Here is a 12,218-nt window from a genome sequence, read left to right as displayed (position 1 = left end):
TACTGGGGGCCGGTTTTGCAGCAGTGCTGCAATATCTGTCCACAGTAACAAAAGCAGCACTGCTTCACACTTCATCCACCCAGTCCCCCCCGGAGCAGATCCGAAAAAATTGCCAGGGCTACTTTGCGTTCCCAGTCTAGCACCGCTAAGTAGAATGGAATGTTGACACGCAGCTCGAAGGAAGCCAGCTGCTCTTGTTGCCTTGTGATCATGGTGTCTCTCCTGTCTGGTAAGCATGAGTCAGAAGGGAAAAAGGCAAGGGCGGCCCGTCCGGCATCTCCATGCAGGGTGGCTTTCACACAGGCAAGGCCTATGCGAGGCAGGGCAGAGCAAGGTAATGGAGGCGCAAAATGACCCATCACGGCCCGCACCCCATTTGGAAGGCGGTACAGCTACCCACAGCTGCTTCCCACAGGCCTCGGCCAGCCAGCAAGATTTGCTTGCCTACCCCACCAGCAGGGTCAATCAGGGCCTTGCTTTCAGTATGCTGCACATTGCTCAGATGGTGGGCAGGCAAATAGTACAGCAGACACAAAAGAAGGCTTGCCTGTCCAAAATCAGGCTCAGAAGCAGAATTTCAGGCCCTATCCCGCATTTTCCAGGCTCATGGATTTGCATGTGTTCCTACCTTGCCAATTCCCCATTGCAGTCGGCAGCGCCCTTGTGAGACCACAGCAGACTGCAAATGGTGCTCCAGCCTCGTTTTTATTTTTTGTTTTGTCTTTCTTGAAACCAGAGACCAGGGGAAAGCTCAAATGCAGTCCCCACTACCAGTAATTATGTAGTCCAGTATCCCACATTTGGGGACACTGCTGCAGTCAGCACATCCTAAGTGTAATGGATAAGCCTCACCCTGAAATAACCACCTTCATGAACATGGTGTTGTAGTAATGCTTATAATGTTATTTTTAGAAGTGCTTATTTAGCAATGATAGAACTGTTGTAGGTCATGCATAGAATGTGTGTATGTCACTATGCTTGTGTGTGGAGTGCTGGTCAGTCTGGAGTTCGTTTACAAGCTGGCAGCACCTTTTTATCTGTACTGCATATCTTGAGGAATAAAGAAGATTTATTACCAAACTTGGTGGGTATTCATTCACTACAAATTTGGCGACGAGGGAAACTGGCAATTTTCTAATGAAATTGATATCCTGCTTCATACAACTCTACATTTGTTATCCTGGATTCAAGAAAACTCTTCGTTTCAAAGAAAACTATTCGTTTCTCTTCAAAACAGCTGTGCCTTAGTGCGGTGAGACTTTCATTTATCTTTTCAAAAAAAAAATGAAGAAAACCACTTTATTTTAGCTTCCTACCCACTCTGCATCTTTCAAACGCCACCGTTTCACAAACCGCTACAGCGTGTTAGCTCCCGCTCCAGTGAGTTTGAACGTCGCGGCATCTTGCAGAACCTTCCTTTGTCATCGCGCGTCAGTGCACTGCTCATCACTACTACATGCGCATGGAATTGTGGGTACTCGCGCATTGAATTGTGGGTACGACCCCACGTAAGGTCACGTCGGCGGCCATTTTAGATTGGTTTTATGCCGATTTTTCTTCATTTTCATCGCGTTTCACACCGATTTGATTCTGGACGCTGGCAATTGCTGTTTTCTGGTATTTATAAACGTTTATCAGTATTATTTATTTTGACAATATCAAATTCAAGTAAGGTGCTGCCTGCAATAATTTTTGTATCTTTCCTCAATAAGATAAAACAGATATACATTGATATTTACATATATTATTTTTTTCTGGGTTTGTGTCATTATGCCTGACACTAACAGTGCCATTTCTTCTGGTGAAAAGCCTGTACATGGCCTGAACCTAAATGCTCCAAGAGAATTTTTAGTTGTTCCTGGTGATCCTCCTGTTGCTTGGTTAGATTGGAAAGAATATTTCTTGAACTATGTTGCAAATCTTGAAGATGTTAGTGGACCTTTCACTCCTGAAAGAAAAAAAAGGATTTTATTATTAGGTCTTGGCCCTGAAGGATTAAGAATCTACAATCAGTTGGACAAGACTGATAGATCTGCTGGTGACATTGATGTTTTCAATTCAGCACTTTTGGATATCGATGATTATTTCTCTCCTTGTGTTTGCATTGCTGTCACCAGACATTCCTTCTTTCAACGCAAGCAAAATAAATCCGAATCAGTTGAGGATTACGTTTCCGCACTTAGAAAATTAGCTGTTAAGTGCAAATTTGCTCAACTTCATGATGATCTTATTCGAGATCAAGTTGTCATGTACACTAAAACTAAAACCATTCAGAATAAACTATGGGTTGAAGGTGATGGAACTTTGAAAGAAATTATCGCCATGGTTAAAAAAGCTGAACTCTCAGAACGTTGCGCAAAGGCTTCTCTTTCCAGTGAGAAAAAGGAAACTGAAATCGTAAACAAAATTTCTGAAAGGAAATCTTTTATTAGAAGTAACAAAGATTTCAGGTCTACTAATGCTAAAAAAGAAAATTTTGACTATAAGAAAACCTCTGAACCTGTGTGTTATAGATGTGGTAGTCATTCTCACCTTGCTCATTATCCTAAGTGTCCTGCTAAGAACACTAAATGTCTGAACTGTGGGGTTATGGGGCATTTTGCTAAGGTCTGTAAAAGAAAAGTCTTTAAAAATTCAAAAGGTAAGATTGCTTGCATTCAAGAGGTAGCACAGGATTGTACCTCATCTTCTGATGAAGAAGTTCTACTTGTACAAAATGCAGTTAAAAAAAAGGTAGTATTGAACATTTCTGATATTGATTCTAGTAAACCCTTATGCCAAGTCTCATTAGGTGGAGTCATGACGCAACTTGCTGCAGATTCTGGGTCACCCTATACTATTGTGAACAAGAATGTTTGGGATCAGAAATTTGTTAACCAAATTGGAAGTTGGTTGGAACCTTCTGATATCTCACCTGTTAGTTATACCGACAACACAATAGAGATTTTAGGGTTCAGACTACTAATTTTCAAGTTTAAAGGTATGCATGCCACTTGCAAGTTGTATGTGTCGAAGGATGGTCCTTCAGTGTTGGGTTGGAGGGATCAAAAAAGTCTACACATAATTTTGGATCCCAATAGCAAGGAACAAGTGTTGGTTTCCTGCATAAGTGAAGACACCAAGAAATGGGTGATTGATGAGTTTCCTTCTGTATTTACTGGCACTATTGGCAAGCTGAAAGGTTTTACACATCAAATCAGACTTAAAGACAATGCTATTTCTAAAATTCACAAAGCCAGGAATATTCCTCTCATCATTAGGGATGAGGTTAAATCCGAACTTGATAAATTGTTAAATGCTAATATTATTGAGACTGTTGAAGCAGCTGAATGGGTTTCGCCATTAGTCGTCGCACGCAAGGCCAATGGCAAGGCCCGTTTATGTGTGGATTTGAGATATTTGAACAGTCAAATTTTGGTTGATCAATATCCACTTCCACGCATTGATGAAATGTTGTCCTTAACCAAAGATGCAAAAGTTTTTTCCACTTTGGACCTATCAGCAGCTTATCATCAGGTTGTTCTTGATCCAGAAAGTAGACATCTTACATCATTTGCTACTCCATTTGGATGTTTTCGATTTAAAAGAATGCCGTTTGGCTTAGCCTCTGCTGCGGCAGTATTTCAGAGGCTAATGACCAACCTTTTTGGAAACATCAAAGGGGTAATCTTTTTCCAGGATGATATTTTAATTATGGGAAAGGATAAAGATCACCATGACAATCTCCTGAGAAAAGTTCTTAAGGTTTTAGCTGATAATGTTTTGGTTGGGGAGCTCAGCAAGTGCAAGTTTTCAAAGAGCTCTGTTACGTATTTAGGTCATGAAATTTGTGATGAAGGGATAAGACCTAAAACAAAATTAGTTGAAGCAATAGTGAATTCACCTGAACCTAAGTCCAAGGATGAACTCAGATCATTTCTTGGTTTAGCTGAATTTTACTCTAAATTTGTTAATCAGTTTTCACAGAAAACATTTCACATGCGTGTTCTCATGAAGAACAAATCACCTTTTGTTTGGGATGAGAAATGTAGTGCTGCATTTAAAGAAATCAAATATGCCATAGTGAATGCGCCTATGCTACAAGGTTTTGACCCGTGCGCCAAAACTTATTTGACCACTGACGCTAGTGGAGTTGGTTTGGGGAGTGTTCTCTCACAGATTTCTCAACAAGGTGATGAAGTTGTCATAGCCTTCGCTTCACGATCATTGTCACCTTGTGAGGAAAAGTACTCTGTGATCGAGCGTGAGACGCTTGCTGTGGTATGGGCAATGGAGCATTTTCGTAAATTTATTTGGGGTAAACAGTTTATTTTACGTTCAGACCATAAACCTCTGACCAAGCTCCTCACTACGGAAGGTTTGTCCAGAGCTTCAGCCAGGATTGCTCGTTTATCCATGAGACTCCAAGATTTCATTTACACTATTCAGTATGTACCTGGTGCAAAGAATGTGGTCGCTGACTTCTTAAGTAGATTACCCTTACCAATGAAGGAAATTGATTTGAACTCTTGGAATGATTGTTGTGTTGCTGGAATTTTTTCTGATCCTCATGGCTTATCAAAGGATGAGTGGAATTCAGCTTCTGGCAAGGATAATGTTCTTGAAACAGTTAAAATAAAAGTCAACCAAGGTTGGGTTGTCTTAACTAAAACTGACAGTCAATTGAAGCCATTCTGGGAGGTCAAAGATGAACTCAGTCTTGACGGTGATTTCTTATGTCGTGGTGACAAACTCATACCACCGTTAGGAGTACGCCAAAAAATTATCTCTTTGGGCCATGAGGGACATCCTGGAATATCCAGAACAAAAAGAATTATAAAAGCCTTGTACTGGTGGCCAGGCATTGACTTGGAGATCGAAAGGTCTGTTCGAGACTGTGTGCAATGTGAGTGTTCTGACAAAAGTCAAAAAACGCTTAATCCCCCAATGTCCTCACTTAGGTGTCCCAAATTACCCTGGGAGGAATTAGCATTAGATATTATGGGACCTATTGTGTGGCAAGATGATTCTATCAAGTTCATCTTAGTCTTAGTAGATCTATTCTCCAGATGGATCGAATTGAAAGTAGTTAACAGAGTCAACACTGAAACTGTTATATCATTTTTGGATGAGTGTTTTATCAGAGAAGGTCTTCCTGCTTCTATTCTAACTGACAACGGCGTTCAGTTCAAATCTGATACCATGAGGGTATTTATGGAATCATCTGGTATCAAGCAAAGATTTTCTGCTGTTTATCATCCCCAAGGCAATTCTGTTGTAGAAAGGGTCAACAGGGTTATTAAAGGAACCTTGCAATTAGCCAACAAGAACAGAAAAAATTGGTATGGCGAACTTGACAAAATGTTATGGTCTTATAGAATCACTATTCATGAAACGTGTGGTGAAAGTCCATTTGGTTTAATGAGAGGCAGATTTCCGTATTCCAAATTAAATCCTGTGTGGATGGGGAGAAGCAAAGAGTATGCTTGGAATTCTGACAAGGTCACAGAGAATATTTGCAAATCTCAGGATAAAAGCAAATTGTATTATGATAGAAAACATGGTACTAAAGATACTCACGTTGAAGTTGGCCAATTGGTTAGAGTTAAATCTTCCAAGAAAATTGGGAAGTTACAACCTAGATTTTCTGATCCCAAGACAATCACTAAAGTAATGCGTAATACCGTCTTGTTAGATGATGGTTCCATTCATCACATGAGTAAGATTGCTTTTGCCAGAGGGTCTGATCCTTGTAAAAACAAGAAGGGGGATGTGTGTGGTGACTTTTGGTGGTTGACTCCAGTTGTGTCCTTGGATTCCAGCACAGATTCTTCTGACGGAGACAATATTGTTAGTCAGTCTTCAACTCCCTCTGACGGTGACAATATTGTTAGTCAGTCTTCAACTCCATTTCCTGGATCTGAGTCTTTGGTCGAAGAACCTCAGAACGTTGGTAAAGAGCCTAGTTCTGTGCCATCTTCTTCTCTAATTCAATGTGATCACAATCCTCCTGTCGCTGAGAGTTTGCAACCTCTTGTTCTTACCAGAAGTGGTAGAAGTGTTGTTACTCCAAGATTTTTAAATGATTTTGTCTGTAAATAATTCTTTAAGTTGATTTTGTTTTTTTATTATTTTAGGAGGAGGATGTGTAGTAATGCTTATAATGTTATTTTTAGAAGTGCTTATTTAGCAATGATAGAACTGTTGTAGGTCATGCATAGAATGTGTGTATGTCACTATGCTTGTGTGTGGAGTGCTGGTCAGTCTGGAGTTCGTTTACAAGCTGGCAGCACCTTTTTATCTGTACTGCATATCTTGAGGAATAAAGAAGATTTATTACCAAACTTGGTGGGTATTCATTCACTACAGGTGTCTCTCCTACCAGGTAAGTTTGAGTTGGAAGGGTAGAGGGCATTAGCGACCCGCTTGGCATCTCCCGCAAAGCTGGGTTGACCTGCACAAAGGCTTGAGGTGGGGCAGAGCAAGGGCATGGGGTTGCAAAGTGACCAGCCATGGCCGGCGCCCACTTTGGAAAGTGGCGCAGCTACCCACAGCTGCTTCTCAAAAACCTTAGCCAGCAAGCAACATGTGCATACCCAGCCTTCCTGCTGCGCAGCCGTGCGTCAAAAGAAAAGGGCACCAATGCACCGTATCTACAAGATACGCCACATTCCTGTCCTTTCCGCCTGTGCTCGCGCACAATGGACTGCAATGTGCCAACGCAGGCACCTTTGCACCATGGTGCAAGGGTATCTGTGCTGTAGGGGTGATTTTTTTTTGTGGCAGAAGGGACAACTTTCTGCACAAAAACAATTACGAGCAGCGTTTTCCTCTTTCTACGTGTACTGCATAATGCAGCACACATAGAAAAATGAAAAACGAGGAGATATAAAGCTGTTTCTCCTCATAGCGCCTCCCTTACGCCTCCCTTGGGGAGGCAGAGGAATCTGACGCATTCCCAGGACTACGATACATTGTAAGCATTGTAAATCAGGTTCCATGAATGTTACGTGGAAAACGCACACCAACACTTATAGAACTCATCTTTTACGCAAAGTCATGTGGGAAAGGGGACTATATTTGCAAGGCCATTAGGAGCCACGCAGGGGGGCTTTACTTGGCCTTGTAAATATGGACAGGCACACTGCGCCACAGGTGTGTCCAAAACAGTGATGCACGGCGGCACAATGGGTTTCGAAATAAACCCCATTTTATCTATCACATAGTGTATGGAATCCATAACTGTCATGGGTTTATTTAAGGAAATTGACACATTTCTGGATACCCACAAAGATTCCTTTTCACAGTTGAGGATTTGCCAAAAAGTCGGTTTTGTTACGGACAATCACAACCTATAACATATAAAATAATTTCACATGGTCGTCTGTTTTAATTGCATATTTCTTTTATAAAAGTGCCCATGAAATAGTTTTGTGCGAACCAGCAGTTCCATAGGAGATGTCGAACCGACTCATCTCCACCACATCTTTCTCTACGGCTTCTTGGGCTCTTGAGCAGTCCTCTTTTGTGTTTGAATTTTCTCACGGGCAGGTATTCACTTGTAGCCATCAGGCAATGTCCTTTTGCACGTTTGTAATGTCCCTGAGGCCTACTTGTTGCCACTCTCTTTCTGATTGTTGCTGTGACAAATTATTTATTATTGAGATATCATCTTTATCCTTCAAAAGTTCTTTCAGAAGTTGTTGGGATTTTATAGTGTCTATGCTTATTTCTTTGATATATTTGTATTCTATAAAGGTTTTTAGACATTTGAATTGTGATGGTGTGGTGAAAACGGATGCTTTATTTAGGGGTATATCGCAAGCATTATTGGCCAGATGTAAGAAGCTTTTTTTCTGCTTGCAAATGGCCCGATTTGACGAATCTGGCCGTTTGCGACCTTAAAAAAAGCATTTTTTGATGTACCAAACCGTATTTGTGATTCTGTAACCTATTACGAATTGCAAATAGTTTTTGAGATTCTGTGTTAGAAAGGGGCATGTTTAGTGTGTCCCTTCCTAATGCTGATTATCTCTGGTATGTAGGAAGGTTTTGGGATTGGGAATGCAGTTGGAAAACATTTGCAGTTACCACCAACTTCAAGTTGGTAGTAACCCAATCAACATTTTTCAAGAGTGGTCCCCCGGACCACTGCCCATTCTTAAAAAATCAAAAGGTAGCTTTTCATTTTTATTTTTGAAATGCATTCCATTTTCCTTTAAGGAATACGGGCTGCATTACAAAAATGTTTTTGCTTTATTTAAAAAGCAATCACAGACCTGGTATTCTGCTGACCCCAGCAGGCCACCATCCCTATGATTGCAGTCCTTCACAATTGGTCTCAAATTGTGGTCTGCACCATAAATATTGATGAGGCCTGGCCATTTGTATACAATGTATACAATCCATTGCAACAGGAAGAAACATTGCTGGGCTGTACCTTTGAGGAGACAAAGCGGCAGATCTACAAAATTGTGTGTTTGCGATTTCCTAATAGTGACTCGCTAAAATTTGTTATTAGGAAATCTCAAACACGCAATTTTGTCATGGCCCCGCACCCCATTTGGAAAGCGCGGTGCAGCTTCGCATATGCCTCGGCTGGCTAGCAGAATTTACATGCCCATGCCCACATGTAGGGCCAATCAGGGCCTTGCTTTCATTATACTGCACATTTCTTACACGGTGGGCAGGCAAAGAGTACAGCAGGCACAAAAGGGGTTTGCCAGGTCGAATCTGGCCCAGAATCAGGATTTCCTAGGCTCATGAATTTGCATGTTTCCCCCCCTTGCCAATTCCCCATCCCAGCCAGCAGCACCCTTGTCAGACCAAAGGAGATGACAAAGGGTGCTCCAGACTTATTTTTATTTTTCCTTTTGTCTTTCTTAAAACCAGAGATCAGGCAAAAACGCAACTGCATTCCCCCACTACCAGATATTATTCAGTAGAGTATCCCTCATTTGGGGACACAGCAGTGGTCAGCACATCCGAAGTGCAATGGATGAGCCTTGCCCTGGAAAAAACACCTTATTATGTTTCAAAAACGTGTATTAAAGGCTTAAAACATTACAATAAATAAGTTATAAAGAAGTGGTACCTCTCCCCTTAGGGAGGGCAGTCCACTTTCACTTTGTTTCAATTGTACTTCTACATATTCCATTGGGTATGGAATCAAAGTTACTTGCTATGTGGGGGTTAAATAGTCACGGTTTTAGGGGGGGCATTTGAAGGAGTTCAGTGAAGGAGTGGTTTGTTTTACAGTTCTTCTTCCTCCTCATTTACCTTTTTGTCCATTGCTGCATAGTCCCTCACAGGTTGTGCATCATCCTGTGGCACACTTCCCTGCTCATCACCCATCCATCGGTCACCATGGCAGCCCTGGCCTACAGGACAATGTCCTTCACACAGTAGAGTATTCTCCAGCACCCCTGTATAGCTCCAACTATGTGTGTCTGTGGAAATGGACTGATATATTATGTTCATGTGAGGGATGTGGGCTTCCACCTCTTTACTTAAGGCCGCCCGAAGTCTATGAAAAAAGGGGCAGGCACAGAAAAGATGGTATGCAGTTTCCTCTAAAGAGCATCCCCTTGGGCAGTCTATGTGCGGGCATAGGGCCCTGGTGTGCATGAATGACCTTACTGGCAGCCCCCCTTCATGGCCATCCTTGCAATGCCAATATGTCTCTCAATTTTGGGTAGGATACATTTTCCCACAAATGTGTTGGGCGTGGCAGGTCGCTCACTGATTCTGTGGTATTCCAGGTCCTGATGAGTTTGTGGATTGTTTTGGGCTTCCAAAAGGTAGATGTGACACAGTTCAGCCCAAATTCCTCCACTAATATTTCTACCTCCCTATAGTGCATGTGAGGTCTCAGTTAAACGCCACAGCATTCTCCCACTTATCCCACCCCAGTCTCTCAACATCGGGAGAAGGAGAAAGCAGAACACCCTATTGGCAGAGTAGTCCTTATTCTCATTTGCAGGGTTATTCGGACTCAGTCAAAAATAAAGGCGGCCCTGAGGATTGTTGGGATGTCAGGAACTGCCGTCCCTCCCTTGCGGTGCTCCTTCTGTATTACTGACCGTTTAACCCTGTCGATCATCGAGTGACAGACAAAATGACCAGGCTGTTTATTGCCTGTGCTACATTGGCAAAGAGTAGGCAGGCAGGCCTGTGTCGCATCTTGCAGCATGGGCAGTGTATCGTTTCTGAGCACCAGAGCACCCCTTCGATGCTCAGATTTCTCAAACTCCAGAGGCCCAGTTTCTGCTTAACTTTGGCCTGGCGTTTGTTGCAGCTGTCCGCAGCTGCCCCTGGATCCCAAACCAGACGCCAATGATCTTTACCAGTCCTGCCTCCATGGGGAAGAGGAGCAGCTTGTTGGACATTGGCACTTCCCTTATTGTGTTTTTATCTAGGAACCAAAATCGATATTTCTATTGTATGTCCTTGTTCGGCTATAATCAATAATATCCCTATAAAGGCATAGCGAATCATATCCATTTTAGTCGTAGCCCATGCAGTCACATTAAGCAAGGCTACTGCCCCGGACTCCTAGAAAGCACAACGAGTTCTCTAAACAAACCAAACCTCTAGCAACCTGGGAAATCCCCCTTGCTTTTGTTTTGATTTCGTCCTAGAACTCCAGTAAAGCACTGTAAGAACGGCCGGTTCTTAGTGACATCTTTATTGACGTCTTATGTCCAACCTTACGTCAAACCCGGCACCTTTCAGGTATAAATATACCAACGTTGCCTTAAGCAAACACACGGTCGTGGTTTTGGAGCAGAGCAGCTATCTACTTACCCGAGAGCCCAGCTGATGCGAGAGCCCACGGACGCTGCCCCTCCCTTTTGACGCACTGAGAGAGACGCTGTCTTTTCTCCTGCCGAGAAATCCAGCTCCGGTGTTTCCAGATACCTTCGCGTGTTACTGGGATATCGAGTCCTGAGCGAGAGATACAAGACCTCCTGCTTTCTATTACCCAGGTACGGAGCTGACTAAACCCTTGAAGAGAATTCTTGAGTCAGATTCTTGGCAAACCCAACTTAACTTAAACTGCTACTTACTTACTCCTTCCCACGTATTAGGCTTAGGTCGGGTACACCGGGGTAGGCGTATTTAGAAGCACCAGTTGAGTACGTTAGTCAATGTATATATGTATATATATTTTATCTATTTTAAAGTATCATATGGCTAAGAAACCATATCAATGCTTTTACAGTATTATTTTATAATCCTCCTTTTACTGTACGCACTTTACTTTACTATGAGTATTGCAATTGTGGCAATTCATTTCTCTTGCATGAGAAAGAAGACTGCTCAATAAATTACTCCTTTTATTGAAAACGCCCGTCTCTCTTTTCTCTGCACTCTGGTGAAACTAAGTATGCACACTTGACTGAGTGAAATAGCTGTCTATTGTTTTCACACGACTCTAGAGATACACTCTTATTCTGAGGGAGCAAAGTTGTCATGTTATATGGTTGTCGGAAGCTAATCCCTTCCTGTCTAATCAGGAAAGTTAATTCCTTCTTTTTTTTTTTTTTCTAGGCACGATATTATACAACATATCACTAGTACATATTGTGGGGAGGGGGCCAGTGGGGAAACAAATTTGAGGATAACAAAAAGTACACAAGACATGGAATGCCGGATCAGGGGGACAGAGGGACTTCGGGGTTGTCCACGAACGGAGGCGCACATAGATTTCCACGGTACGCGTTCCATTGGCTCCAGATACTATTCCATTTTCTAGGTTTGCCCCGCGCCACATACACAGTCTTCTCTCTGAACATACACCAGTCCATATTCTCCTTCCACACCGATACCGTGGGCGGGCGCTGGGAACCCCACAACTGCGCTACATCTCTTTTGGCAATCATATTCCCCAGGGTCGCCCACTGCGTCTCGGCCACACTATAATCATTCGGCTCCCATCACTGCATGTACATTATTCCAGAACTGCACCACCTCCGGACACTCCTAAAGTATATGGAGGAAAGTACCAAGCATCCCACAACCACGCTTACATAACCCGTCCGAGGAATAACCCATGCGAATCAAGTGCGGACCAGTGATATATACACGATGTAAGATTTTGAGCTGAACGAAACGGAGACGGGCAGGAATCTCGACTTCCTTAGGCGAGGATAATGCATCTTGCCAATCCTCGTCGTCCAGCTCCAAACCATCGCCGGTCCAGACCTCCCTAAGACGCACTAACAGATCCACTCGGG

At 42.7% G+C, this 12,218-nt stretch overlaps 1 non-coding gene across 1 annotated transcript; it reads right to left on the bottom strand.

Moving 5' to 3' along the window:
- Nucleotides 1–740: 740 nt before the first annotated feature.
- On the bottom strand, nt 741–909 carry LOC144820518 (U1 spliceosomal RNA). Its single transcript, XR_013607822.1, has one exon. It is a non-coding gene; the product is annotated as a U1 spliceosomal RNA (small nuclear RNA).
- Nucleotides 910–12,218: the final 11,309 nt, after the last annotated feature.

The sequence above is a fragment of the Lissotriton helveticus genome, chromosome 2_1, assembly GCF_964261635.1.
Source record: "Lissotriton helveticus chromosome 2_1, aLisHel1.1, whole genome shotgun sequence".
In the NCBI taxonomy this organism is placed as follows: domain Eukaryota; kingdom Metazoa; phylum Chordata; class Amphibia; order Caudata; family Salamandridae; genus Lissotriton; species Lissotriton helveticus.
This window is presented reverse-complemented; position numbering and strand designations above follow the sequence as displayed.